We start from the raw sequence: 14,379 nt of genomic DNA on the forward strand, positions 1-14,379 counted from the left end.
TGGGCAAGGGGGCCTCGGGGAGGTGCCATGATAGGGAACTGGCCCGGTGGGAGGAGGACGAGGGAGGATGGGAACAGGTTGGCCAGGAAGTGTCCCCCGGCCCAATAAAACGTGTTTGCTCAGTAAGGGGAGTTCATGGGTTGTGTGGTGGCTGGGCCAGGGTGCAATCTGCTGGGTGTCACCGTCTGACACACTTCCTTGGGCTTGTAGATGTCAGAGCAGGGGAGCCTTCTGAGTTCTTAGGGCGTATGTGAGGAGACTGTGGCCCAGATCAAGGAGGCATAGTGGATGTTCCAGTGGGGGCTCCAGGATGCCATGCTGCGGACAAGTTGCCAGTTGGCACAAGAGCACCAGATGCCCCTGAAGAGATTGGGAACATGCACTGGGACACTAGAAGCTGGATCTTCTTGCAGAGGGTGGGGGGCGGGGAAGGCTGACTCCCACTCCTTATGGAGGGTGAGTCCAGAGAGTGAGGGACTTGCCCTGAGATGGGGAGAGGGTAAAGATCACACGTCCTGCTTTAGACATGGTGCCCCCGGGAGCATCAGGCTATCCGATGCTGCTAGGGGCACTTGGGCTCCCCGGCAGTAACGAGCGGGCCCTCCAGTCTTGGGCACATCATTGCTCACTCATGCCAAGGTCTAGATGTAGTTGGACACCCAGCCCCTTCCAAATAGTGATAGTGTCACCCTCCAAGTTTTGCCCGGAAGAGGAAGGAATTTTAATGAGTCAGACGTGGAAGTGGTTAATGTAACTCCTGCTCATATTCTGGAGCCAGCATGAGTCACATGACCCCGCCTATGTGCAAGGGAGCTGGGAAATGGAAGCTATCCCTGTGTCAGGAGGAAGATGAACCAGCTTGGTGAATGTTCAGTGAGATGCCAGCTGCAGACTCATGGCCAGGAGGCCAGAGTCCCATAGTGGTCAGGCTGCCGTTGCTTGGCTACAGGGGACGTTGATTGGCAGAACTTGTTTCCCTCCACTTGGGGCAGAGAAAGGTGTGGGGGATGCTTGCGATGGCTGGTCAAGAGTTGGGACAGGGACTTCAGGGGCCGAAGCAGTAGAAGCAGGAAGGATGAGAGGAGAGGCTGTGGAGCTAGGAGCTCCACTCACCGCCTCATTTAATCTACCCAACAGTCTTACCAAGTGGGTGTCATTCATGCTGTTTTACCTCAGAGATGTGCCCAGAGAGGTGGATTGATGGATATAAGGCGACACAGTTAACCAGCGGAAGAAGCAGTGATGAAACCCAAGTTGGTCCTGCCCTAAAATCCTGCTCCCTTTGCCATAATCCCCAGAGACCATCTGGTCCAACCTTGTCATTGTACAGATGGACCGAGTCCCAGAGAGAGAAGTGGCCAGAGTCACTACACCTGTCATTTTCAGCACCTCATTTGATTTCCTAATATTTTGCCTCACTCCCCAGTAGGTTAAGGAAACACCCCGTGAGGTGTGGACCTGGACACTTGCTCTCCTTCCAGCCCATCACCCACGACTAGCCACAGTCCTGGCATTTGCACTCTGCTCGTTCCACCAATATGCCTCGAGCATCTTCTGTGTGTCAACCAGGAGGGACACATAGACGAACAGGACACAGACCCTGCCCCGAAGGACTTACATTCTGGGGGGTGGGGTGGGGAGGAGGGAGCATGGTGGCGGACATGCCAGTGAGACAAGGTGGAAAGTGGTTAGGGCTCAGGGGGGTGGTTCTGGTGAGACTGCAGAGGAGTCAGAGATTGAGTGGCTGTGTGGATCAAAGGAAGCTGTGACGTGGAGAAAGGAGAGAGGCAGGGGAGTCATCATACACGAGCTCCTTCATTTATTCTCTTGTAAAACACACAAGCAAATAAAGGCACCCTGCATGGTGCACTGTTCCGACTTTCATTGATGGGAGAAGGATTTCATTTTGCGAAGAAGTATTTAGGAAGAACATGCTGGAAAAGTAGGTTGGAGCCATCTGTTCATTTATGCATCCATCAAATATTTTTTAAGCACCCGCTCCGATGTGCCAGACCGTGACTATGGTGCTGGGACAACAGTTGTGATCCAAATAGATGGGCTTCCTCTTCTCCTGGAGCTTACCTTGAGAATAGAGACGATAAATATATGCCCAATATAATTTCCACATGTGATAATGTTATAAATAAAACAAAACAGGATGATGAGCCAGAGAGAGCGGCCAGGTGAGGGAAGGTACTTTAGTTCCCTCAGATGTGAACGCCCCTCCCCCAGGCAGTACAGAACCAGGGGTGCTTCTGGGAGCAATGGTTCACGAAACGAACTGTGGGGTTAAAGCAAACTTCAGGGACAAAGGGGAGAGATGTTATGGGCTGGGTGTGCTGGTGTCCAGGAAGGAGTGTGTATCAGGATGTGTTCAGCTGTAAGTATCCAAACGCCTAACACGAGAGATGTAAATACTAGGCATTTGTGAGTTCACCTGGTAGGGTGTGCAGGTTGGAGGATCTGGGGCTGGTCAATTCAGGTGTGATAACAACGTCAAGGGCCAGGCACTTTCTAGCTTTCTCCTCTGCCATCCCCTGTGCCCTGCTCTTGTCTCTGTGCTGTCCCCACATGGCTGGTAGATGGTTCCAGCAGGTCTGGGCTTCTGGCCTCATCTGCGCACAAGTGGGATTGCCGTGCCCCACTCTTTTTATCGTGGAGGAAAGCCTTTCCCGGGGGCCTCTGAGCAGAGTCCTCTTGGGAGTGAGAACTTGCCCTTCTGAGCAGGCTGGGCAGATTCTAGAGGCACCCTATGCTGGAAAGACAACATCTAGTTCTCAGGATAAACCACAGAGCACCCTCCACCCCAGGGATTTGATGACCAGCGAGGCTGGGGCCAGGGTCAAGTTGAGTCACATCTCCCCGGAAGGGTTTGTGCAGTCCACTTGGACCTTGGGTTGTGTGTGATGGTTAAAATCCTCCATTTATATTATATATTTATAACCAGTCATTATAACCTCTGAAGACCAGACTATCAGGATTGGCTTAGGGCTTGCAGGGTCCTGCTTCAGCCGCTCTGGAGTCAATGAATGGTTGCATATATAAGTGACTGTTTCCTATATTTAGAGCATACTTCTTTTTTTTTTTTTAAAAAAAGATTATTTATTCATGAAAGACACAGAGAGAGAGAGGCAGAGACACAGGCAGAAGGAGAAGCAGGCTCTATGCAGGGAGCCTGATGCACGACTCGATCCCAGGACCCCAGGATCACGCCCTTTGCTGAAGGCAGACGCTCACCCATGGAGCGACCCGGGTGCCCCTGGAACATATTTCCTTCTGGATGTCTGTATCCAGTGAGAGGACTACTCCTCACCAATGGATGTAGAGACTAGTATTTCTGGGTGTTCATACGTGGCATGGATCTGGGGAAATTTTCTATCTGATCCTTCATTCAGTGAACATTCATTTGGTGCCTACTGGGTGTCAGATACGAGGTTAAGTAGGAGAAATATATGAAGACCAGCTCCTGCCTGATAGGGTGATAGGTCAGAGACAAGCCATGATTAGCAAGCAGACAAGTAGATAAAATAATTACTGTAAATCGTACTACGGTTAGCCTTTCTTATTTATTCCTCTGTTCAGGAAGGTGATTTTTAAGCAGAGACAAAATGATAATATTCTTCCTACTTCAACTGTGGGTAATGCCGTGCCCGAGGCTATTAGGACTCAAGGTTATACCTCAAAGGATGGGGCTATTGCCAGGAGGGGAGTGGGTCTTCCATGTTGGTGGAAATTGCTTGTTTGAGAATCTCTTGAAATGCCAAGAGATGCCTTGGGTTTACCCTCATCCATTATCACTTTTTCATCCGTTATCACTTCTCATTGACGAAGTTAAAATTGGCTCCGTTGGTTCATTTTGACTTAGTAAACGTGGATTTTGTCATCATGGTTCTTGGTTTGATAAAGACCATCAGAAAGCACCAAGAAAACTCAATGAGCGTAGAAATAATATAATTCTTGAACTGTGGCCAGAGAAGTGATTTGAGGTGCAAAGAGGGTTTTGGGGGCAACCACGATAGCTATCCTGAAGTATAAACCTTGTCGTACGGTGGCGGGGCAGCATATGGGGGGAGTGCTCTCAAGGATGTGATGCAGGGGAGCATGGCCAGTCCTCTGCTGTACTCTTGAAACTGCCTTGGGAAAGCGTCTTGCTGAGATATACACGTGGGCTCAGGGTAAGACCCACATGGTAAGTTTTCTCTCTAAGGTTGGAAGATATTGCTATTTCCGCAGGTAGGTTCTAGACCTACCTCGACAGGGCAGTTGGGTTGCATGTGCCTCATGTTGAATGGAAACAATACTTTTAAATTCCTGCTCCTACTGTGACATGAGAAGAGGATGGGAGGATTCTGGGAACGACCCACTGGGTCAATGGAGGGCATCTCCCATGTCATTGCCCTTGGTCAGTACCTCTCAACCTTGGCTGTAACTTAGGATCTTGGGGGGGAATCTTTCACAAAATTCTCCTTGGGTGGGCCCTGCCCACACCAGTCATGTCTGAATCCCTTAGTGTGGGAGTGCAAGGACAATTCGTGCCTAGTAAAAGCTTAGGGAGGTCAGATTCTGGGATCCGGTTCTCTTAGCAGGAATCTGGAGTGTGTGATTTCTGAGGACCAGTTCTGAACAGATGCCCAAAATAAGAGCTTCTCAAACCTCAGTGTATCCAGTTCCCTGGGGAGCTCATTGAGTTGCAGATTCTGACTCCATGCACCTGGGTTGGGGCCTGGAGACTTGGCATTTTTAACAGCTCCCAGGGACTCAGGTGCACACCAGGAGTGGCCAGGGCCTGGGAAAAAAGTGGGGTTAAGCACCATGACAGAGAAGCATTTCCTCAGAGCAATGGGCTCAACACTGGTTGCCTTTGATGTCCCCTGGGCAACTGTTAGAAGACACCAGTGCCAGGGCTCTATCCCTAGAGACTCCGATTCAGTTGTTCTGGGGTAAGGTTGGGGCATCAAGAATGTCAACAAGTTCTCCAGGTGATCTGAATGTATAACCAGGGTTAAGGACCTCTGCTCTTCAGGGTTACAATTTTTTGTTCGTTTGAGATCAGTGGTGTTCAATAGAAATATATTGCATGTATTAGTTACTGATGGTGGTATAATAAATTATGTGAGACTTAGTATTTGTTATGTCACACAGCTTCTGAGTATCGGGGATCTGGGGATGGCGTAGCTGGGTTATTCTGGCTCAGAGTCCCTCATGGGGCTGTATCAAGATGTGGGTTGGGCTGCAGTCCATCTGAAGGTTGGACTGGGATCAGAGGACCTGCTTCTAAGATGGTTTTCCTACACAGGTGTGGGCTGGAGGCCTCCGTTCCTCATCAGGTAGGACTTTCCATAGAGCTGCTCATGACATAGAAGCTAAATGCCTCTGGAATAAGTGACAAGAGTGGGAGTGGGAGGGAGGGAGAGTGAGATTGGTATCAAGGAAGAGAACAAAGCAAAAGTTACAGGGTTTTTTACAACCTAATCTTGGAGTGACGTGTCGTTACTCCTGACCTATTCTGTTGGTCACACAGACCAAGCCTCCTGCAACCCTCCTACAGAGGACTGCCCAAGGTGTGAATACCAGGAGGAAGGGCATATTGGGGGCCTTCCTGGAGGTGTCTACCCCAGGGTGTGTGCAAGTGATTTAAAAGTTCCCTAGTAGTCGGTTTGGCGCCTGCCTTTGGCCCAGGGCGCAATCCTGGGGACCCGGGATCGAATCCCACATCGGGCTCCCGGTGCATGGAGCCTGCTTCTCCCTCTGCCTGTGTCTCTGCCTCTCTCTCTCTCTCTCTCTCTCTCTCTCTCTGTGACTATCATAAATAAATAAAAAAAAATTAAAAAAGTTCCCTAGTAGTCGGGATACCTGGGGGACCCAGTGGCTGAGCTTCTTCTACCTTTGGCTCAGGTTGTGAACCCCGGGGTCCTGGGATTGAGTCCCACATCGGGCTCCCTGCAGGGAGCCTGCTTCTCCCTCTGCCTGTGTCTCTGCCTCTCTCTGTGTGTCTCTCATGAATAAATAAAATCTTAAAAAAAAGAAGTTCCCTAGTAGTCACATTTAATGGTGTTAATTTTCATAGTATATTTTATTTACCTAACACATCCACATATTATTTCAACAAGTAACGATATAAAATTATTTATAAGATATTTTGCATTCTTTTTTTGCGTGTGCTGAGTTTGAATTCTGATGTGTATTTCAAACTTACAGCTCATCTTAGTTCGAGATTCATCACATTTTGAGTCCTCAATAGCTAAGCTGCCGCTTTCCTTAATTCTACCCATATGGTCTTGTCTGGATGGACCCAAAGGGTAGATTAACCTACTCTGTAAAGGCCTATCGTCTGTTCCCCCTCAAATGATTGACTGATTGGTTTACTTGATATTCCAGCTAAGCTGTCTGTCAATTTTCTCTTTCATAAATCACAAGTCTGGGTTTCTCAGGCTGATATTTCTTAGAAGGAAGCCCTTGGGTTTTCAGCACATTTATTCCACACTCTTGACCTTTTTATGTTACTTGTGCAAAAATTTGTCAGGAACAATATAAAAATTGCAACACCAATGACTGATTTTGCCCTTTGACTCAGTGGAGGGAAACTAATTATGTGGAGAGAAACCAATTATGGTCTAGACTAGAGGCACTCAGTACTAAGCCCCATCCTGCCACAGGTGTTTCCATAGAACCATGTGCCTTAGTGCAGAGTGAGGACCAGCCCAGGGAGAAACTGTCTCGCTGAGTCAGACCACAATTTCCAGTGTTCTTTGGTTCCTTATCTGTAGGGTAAGATCGGTTACAGTCGTACCCTTTAACAGGTAGTTTATGGCTTGAAAGAATTTTTGGATGAGCTGAATGAATTGCCCTTTGCTATGAGGAACAGAAAGTTAAAAGTCTTTTCTATGCAGATGACATGGTTTTATTGTCACAGATCAGGAATGGTCTCATTACTGTCAGAAAAAACTGGCTCAGAATGAACTGCTCCAACCCCTCAATTGTCATTTTTGGCAGATGTCCTCCAACATTGAATTGGCTTTTATTCAACAACCTGTGAATTGCATTCACTCATTTAGTCACTTAGGGCTACATTTTCCGACTGAGCCATTTGGGGGACTCACCAGGAGGTGGTATTTGCTTAACATTAGGTGTCTGGGGTGCAAAATTGGGGTTTTCCCAAGGCCTTCCTGGGAGATTTGTAAAACATACTTTGAAAAAAAATTTGAACTAAAGTAATTATGGCTTAGCTTGATGGACTAGGACATTATTCCCACAGATGTTCCTTCAGGTGTTCCCTCAGGTGTTCCCACAGGTGTTCCCTCAGTTTTTCCCACAGGTTTTCCCTCAGGTGTTCCCATAAGATTTCCTTCAGGTGTTCTCACAGGTGTTCCTTCAGGTGTTCCCTTAGGTGTTCCTACAGGTGTTCCCTCAGTTATTTTCCACAGGTGTTCCCACAGGTGTTCCCTTAGGTGTTCCTATAGGTGTTCCCTCAGCTATTTTCCACAAGTGTTCTCACAGGTGTTCCCTCAGGTGTTCCTACAGGTGTTCCCTCAGGTATTTTCCACAGGTGTTCCCTCAGGTGTTCCCATAGGTGTTCCCTCAGGTGTTCCTATAGGTGTTCCCTCAGGTGTTCCCACAGGTGTTCCCTCAGGTATTTTCTACAGATGTTCTCTCAGTTGGTTCTCTCAAGTTGGTTCACTTGATTGTTAACACTCATAGATCTTTCCTGAGCTGGTAACAAATGTCTCTGCCACAGGTTGATTCCTACTATAGTCTATGGCATCAAACTATCTGTTGTCCACATTACACACACCTGAAGAAATGGAGAGAAATGTTTTCCCCAGAATTCTGAGGAATTGGCTTTTGCTGGGGCTCCCCTGGTGTTTCCTTGTGAGAACGCACCATAGAATTCTTCTCAGACCACCAATCCAGAAAAAGTCCACTTCTCTTGAGCAACAGGGTAGTTCTCTAAATTTTAGAGTCACTGTCATCCTGACCACCTGCAGTTGTGTTTCTGCTTTCTCTGTGGCTCCTAGGAAGGAGTTTAAACAACTCCCTGGCTTCTTGGATGTTAGAGTGCGCTGGGATTGCGTTCCTTCACCTTGGCTTCTTGATCCATTCCTTCCTCTGAAGTATGTGCTGGGTTGTCTGTATTTAGGTGAGTCTCTTCAAACCCTTTCCAGGGTGAGGCTGGGATGTAAATGAACATGGGTATGAGGAACGGGACAATCCACCTGTCATCCCCAAATAATAACAAGTGTTGTGAAGGATGGGGGCCTGGGACTCCTGGTGACCTCGCTGGCGTTTTCCCAGTTGGCCCTGAACCAGGCACATGAGTTCAACAAGAGGACGTTAGCTGCTGTGGAGGCAATGCGTTCCTGCTCCAACAGAGGAATCCTGGATAAAACATAGCCATAGGTTTTTTGATACACTCATGAACTTCAAACTCGAGGTGCTGAAACCCCAGGGACCTCAGCAGAGGCAAAGGAAAAACTGCCCATGGCGGCGGCACAGAAGTCAGCTGAAGGTGTGAAGTGTTTGTGAGAAACTGAACCATGTGAGGAAGCACGCCGTGAGGGATGGTGACAGCCCAACCCAGAGAGGACGGTGGACATTTGCCTGGGGGCTCGCCAACCGGAGGGGCTGGAGACCGTTCCAGCAGAAAGGACAGCCTGGGCAAAGGCCAGGGGGCAGGAGGGAGCCTGGTTAGTAGGGAGACCCTCACAAGGCTCAGGATGGCTGCAGTGCCTGTGTGTACACGCGTGTGCGTGCGTGTATGTGTGCGGGTGTGGGTGTGGGAGATCCGAACCTTTCAGCCTGGCAAACAAACTCCCCGTGATCTGCCTCAAACCTGACTCATTGTCCTTGAGCATGAGCACGCACTTCAGGCGCCTTCCTCTGCCCTCCTCAGCTGGCCCCTGTCCCCTCCCGTGGCCGCTCTTACTCCCCTGTGTCCCTCAGTCTCCAAACTTCCCACTATTAGAATAAAATGATGACTGGGGACTGGGCTTTAAAGCCCTCACGCAGACAAAACCCCTGCTGTGTGGGCAAAATGAGACCTTGCTTATTTCATGAACATGAGCAAAATCAACTGAGGTGATTTCTTGTAAACGTCTCTGGCGGCCATAAAAGGGATGTAAGTCATCTCCCTGAAATGGTGGGGATAATCATCTTTAAGCACACCCCAGCTTCTGGAAACCCTGTTGTAATAACCAATCACTGTGCACGTGGGGCAGCTTCCTCACTGCCTCTGTCTAAGGCATCCTGTAACATCGTGCCTTTGAGCTTCATGCCAGTTTTGGGTTTGAAGGATTCCTGCTCACAAACACACTTTCTTGCTCAATAAAATATTCATACCAAGTAAACTTCTCTCGGTTTTTCTATTGGCAGATTATCATACCATAGTTTGCCTGTGGAATCCCGCTCACCATGAGACCCTTGAAGGCAAGAGCTGTGCCTTCTTTTTCATACCACACGCCTAACACAGTGGCTTGCACGTAGCAGGTGCTTAGGGAGCGTCTGCTGAATGAAAATGCATGAGTTAGCATATTAGACAGCATCGTGCACAGCCGGATGTCACAGAATACAGAAATACATGTCTTAAAAAATACAAATTTATTTTTTCTGTCATGCTAATGGAGCCCCCGGGGTTGTCAGGCCAGTGCTGTGCTCAGCAGACTCACTGTCATCAGGGTCTACTGCCGTAGTATCGTCTTCCATTGGCAAGGTTGCCTCACAGTCCAAGCGGGCTGCTGGGGCTCCAGGCATGAGGTTCAAATTCCAGGTGGAAGGGATAAAGGAGCATTCTTTAATCTGCTTCAAGTCCCCATCAGGAGCTTCTCTGGAGGTAACCCCTCAGAGCAACTTTCTCTTTCGCCCCCTTAAATCTCCCCTCTCAACTGTAAGCAGGGCTGAGAAATGCAGCCTTTAAGAACCCGGGAATATTGCCAGCCCGAATAAAATCAGGATTCTATCGGTAACAAGAAGGGAAGTGTGAATATGAGGTACACAACCATAGCCTGCACTGCAGCTCGCAGTTGGGAGCGATGATGAGCAGGACCCCTAAAAACCCAGAGGAGGGAAGTCAGGTGGACTTTCTGGTGACAGATTCAATTATGAACACTGAACACGCTGAAGCAGAGATGTGCAACGGCTGGGTGAGGCACAAAGCCCGTGACCGTCAGGAATGTATCCGTGTGAGGGCAGCTGGCCGGCCCCGGGCAGAGGAAGCCTGGACAAGTGCAAAGGTAGGTGGTACCACGGCCTTGTGACTGGCGGGGTCAGGGAGTGTGGCCAGAGGGAGAGTTTCAGCAAGCGCACTGAGGTGTGGGTGTCACCAGCGGCCTGCAAGTCCATGTCCATGTCCTCATTCCTGGGGACAAGCTGCTGTAAGCCCCAAGCCTCAACTCATGGATGTGAGCATGCTGCAGTTCAATTAGATGTAAGCATGGCAGGTGACAAATGTGTTGGGGGGTGGGGAGGGACGCCTGGGTGGCTTAGGGGTTGAGCGTCTGCCTTTGGCTCAGGTCATGATCCTGAGGTCCTGGGATCGAGTCCTGCATGGGGCTCCCCACAGGGAGTCTGCTTCTCCCTCTGCCTGTGTCTCTGCCTATCTCTGTGTCTCTCATGAACAAATAAATATATTTTATTTAAAAAAAGAAGTGGGGATAAAAGCAGAGACAAGAATGGAGGGAACGTGCCGGAGAGAAACCCCTCAGAAAGAGCGAGAGACAGACACTGAGGTGCCCGAGTCTTCATCCCAGCTCTGTCACTGACATGCTTGCCGGTGGCTGCATCACTGGGGCTCAGTGCCCCCCTCGTGGAATGGGGCCATGGGACCCAGTGGCCAGAGGGGTACGTGGGTGTGAGCACCGACCCTTGAGCGGCTGCTGCCCCCCTGGGATCCCAGCCTGAGTGTTTGTTAGTTGAGCGAGTGACTTGCCCCTGAGCCTTGTCTGTGAAATGGGGCGAGGGCGGCTGCGGCGTTGGTGTGTGTGCTTGCGGAAGGCTGACCCAGGCAGCACAGGTAGGCGCAAAGCCCCTGGCGATTTCTTCCCCCGCCACCCTGGCTGGACCAGGAAATCCTGTCCTTTCTTGATAATCTGCTTCCAGCTGTCACTGCCGCCAACTCCAGACTTGCTTTTGCAGCCTGTCTCCCTGGCGACAGTTGCTATGATTGTCTCAAAAGTTCAACGGCTACCACCCATCGCGCGGCAGGCCCCGTGCGCTGCAGTCTGGAGTCCTTTTAACCCACGATTTATTAGGTTTGTCACCCCCGATGACTTCTCAAATGAGCCCATAAATTAGAAATATTAATAACACATCCCTGGGGTCTGAAAGTGATAGCTTGTGTTATGGGGTCCATTTATGGACCAATTATGATCAATTGACATTTCCATCTGCATCCCCATCCATCAGGGCGCAAATGGCTGTAGGACTGGTGCTCTGGGGGTTGAAGGGAGACATCAGCGGAGGGCTGCAGGGCTGTGCAGGAGCTACAGCCACGTGGGGCTTTGTTTATTCTGCACCCACAGGCTCTATTCTCGGGAGTATCATTTAAATACGCTTCATGTCCTCTTGCCCCTCTTCTGCAATCCAGAAATTTCTCTGGGGGGTGGTGTTGATTCATTCATTCATTCATTTGTTCATTCTTCATTCACTCCTTCTTTCTTGCCTACCTTCCCTCCCTCCTTCCTGGAATATTTGCTGAGACCCTCTTATCTCTTTGGGCAAGTCTGTAATTGTATCGAGTAGTGATGGTGAAGGTGATACTGATTTAAAAAATCCTCTATCTGTTTTTGAGTATTATATACACACGGGGTTTTCCGGAAGGAAACCAGGGCACACAAGCAGTCAAATAACTTGTCGAAGATCAGAGAGGTTCAATGGCTTGCCCAAAGCCACACAGCAAAGGAGAGGAGGCAGGAAACTTCAGGCAAGTCATTCCCACACTGTGCTCCTGGCCGTCTGTTCTCCTGTAAGGTGGGTTTGCCTGCGGAACTCAGGTGACGGGGCTGTCACCAGGACTGAACACACAGGGGCAGTGGCCGGCCTGTGGAACGTACTCCGGCCGCCTTGGCTGCTGCAACTAGCACTGTACCCCAAACAGATCAGTTACTTAAAGCCCCAGAGGCCTCAAGAGAAAAGGACACAATGGATCAGTTACTTAAAGTCCCAGAGGCCTCAAGAGAAAAGGACACCCAGAGAGTGTCCCGCCTTGGCTGCCAGTACAGAAAGGCAGGGGCGGGGTGACGTGAACGCAGCCCCACCCTACCAGACAGCCCTCTCCACCTCCACCTCTCGTCCTCAAAACCAATGCTGAGTGTGACCCCCAGCAGACCGCGCGATCTCCCTTGCACGGGGAATTTGAAGGTCCACAGAACACAGGAGCAGAGGGGCCGTGGTTCCCAGGCAGGAGGGCGGCTCGGGCGGGCTGTTGCTCAGAGGGTACAGGCCTGCGATTATGCAGCACAGAGGCGTCCAGAGTCCGCTGTGTAGCACCGTGACCACCGAGGACAGCGCCCTCATGGGTCCTGGGAATGGGCCAGCAGGGTGGATTTCAGGTGCTCTCAACACACGCACACACATACATACACATACACACGCACACATGCACACCCACCCACACATACACACACGTGCACACACATGCATATACATAGACACACACATGCACACATACACACACGCATATGCATACACTTATGCATACACATAGACTCGTGCATGCACACATGTGCACACATGCACACACACAAACACACACATACACACAGTGAGGAGACCCATTCATTTGCTTGATTCTAGTAATCATTTCACTGTGTATATGCACATCAAATCATCACATTGTACATCTTCAACATATACAGTATTTATTTAAAAAAAGATGAAACTACCTCTGTGGTTTCAGATGGAAGGTTAGATTTGCTCCCCACCCTCCTAGGAAATCAAGGAGGACTACCTGGAGGCGGTGGCACTTGAGCAGTCTCTGACAGGATGGGGAGAAGGAGGTGTTGTGGAGGTGGGGACAGTAATGCGGACAGTGGGGTTTGGCTGAAGAAAAGATGCAGGTGAGTGTGCCCAGAGCTGGGCATGGGGTGGTGGGAGGTGGGATATTTCTGCAGAGGACCCTGTCTCTGGGCCTGGCTACACCCTCCTTGCCACGTCCTCATAAAACAACTCTCCCTCCTCGGTTGTTGTGAGGGCCAGTGGGGACGAGGTGTGTGGCTGTCGTGGGAGCGCCGGGGATGGTGCCTGGGGACTGGCGGTGTTTGTAGACCTCGTTGTGGTTGGAATGAAGCCCTGACTTGAGCTGCTCTTTTCCTGATTGATGAAGGGAAAATAGAAGAGATGAAGGGAGCATGCATTGGGGCTCAGCAGGCCCGGCGTGAGGTGGGTTTGAGAGGAGCCCCGAGTGTGTGTGACCTGATGCCACCAACCCGCAGGTCCTCCCATTGCCAGCGCGCGGCGACAGGCAGAAGGGCGGGTGGAGTGGCGCTGGCCTCACAGGGCTGCTCTGGGAGGTTTTCTGTGTAGAAGGCAGTGCGATCTGTTGCTCACTCTGAAAGGGACCGTGGTGCCCTCTGGAACTTTCTGGAAAAGACAAAGTGTTTTCGAGCAGAAAAGGCCTGGAGGGACCATCTGGCTCCAATAGGAAACTTCAGCCTACGAGGAAGCAAGCTTCCCAAGGTCCCTGGGTCAGTTAGTGGGAAAGCCAAGGCCGCCAGCACCTGAGTCAGGAGACTCCTGACTTCACAGCATAGAAAATGCTACAGCTGGGGAGCCCCTTGGTGTCATCTGTTGCACATGGCAGCAGGCCAGAGAGGAGAAATGAGCTGCCTGGCCTGGGGCAGGGCAGGGCTACACGGCAGCTCAGGACACACAGACCGTAAGTCGGACAAGGCCGCGTTCATGTCTTCATTCTGCCATTTGCCAGCTGTACCATTAGGTGACATCTCTGGGCTCAGTGTCCTTCCTCTCTTAAGTGGCCTCATCATGCCCATGTCACGGGCTTGTAAGCGTTAAATGAGACCATCGAGCATAGCATGGTGCCCAGTGCACAGAGGTCCCCAGTGTTTCAAGGCCTCCTGTGGCGGGTGGCCGTACTGCGGTAGGCACTGACTCCATCACTCATCGCTCCCTTGCCCACTTGGGTGCTGGCGCTTCAGCTTGGGGAACTGACTCAGGCTCCAGGCCTGAGCCCAAACTGGCCAAAACCAAAATCTTAGGAATTACCCAGCTGTTTCCCCTCATATCCCACATTGAACTTTTTAGCAAATCCTGTCGGTTAGACCTTTCAGACGTGTGTGGAAACCCGCCACTTCCTGCCACCGTCTCGGCTGTCCTCTGGGGGATGCCAGCTGTGGCCCTGCCATGGACAGCTCTGCATTGGGCCCCCAG

The sequence above is a fragment of the Canis lupus genome, chromosome 11 (genome assembly GCF_048164855.1).
Source record: "Canis lupus baileyi chromosome 11, mCanLup2.hap1, whole genome shotgun sequence".
NCBI classification, from domain to species: Eukaryota; Metazoa; Chordata; class Mammalia; order Carnivora; family Canidae; genus Canis; species Canis lupus.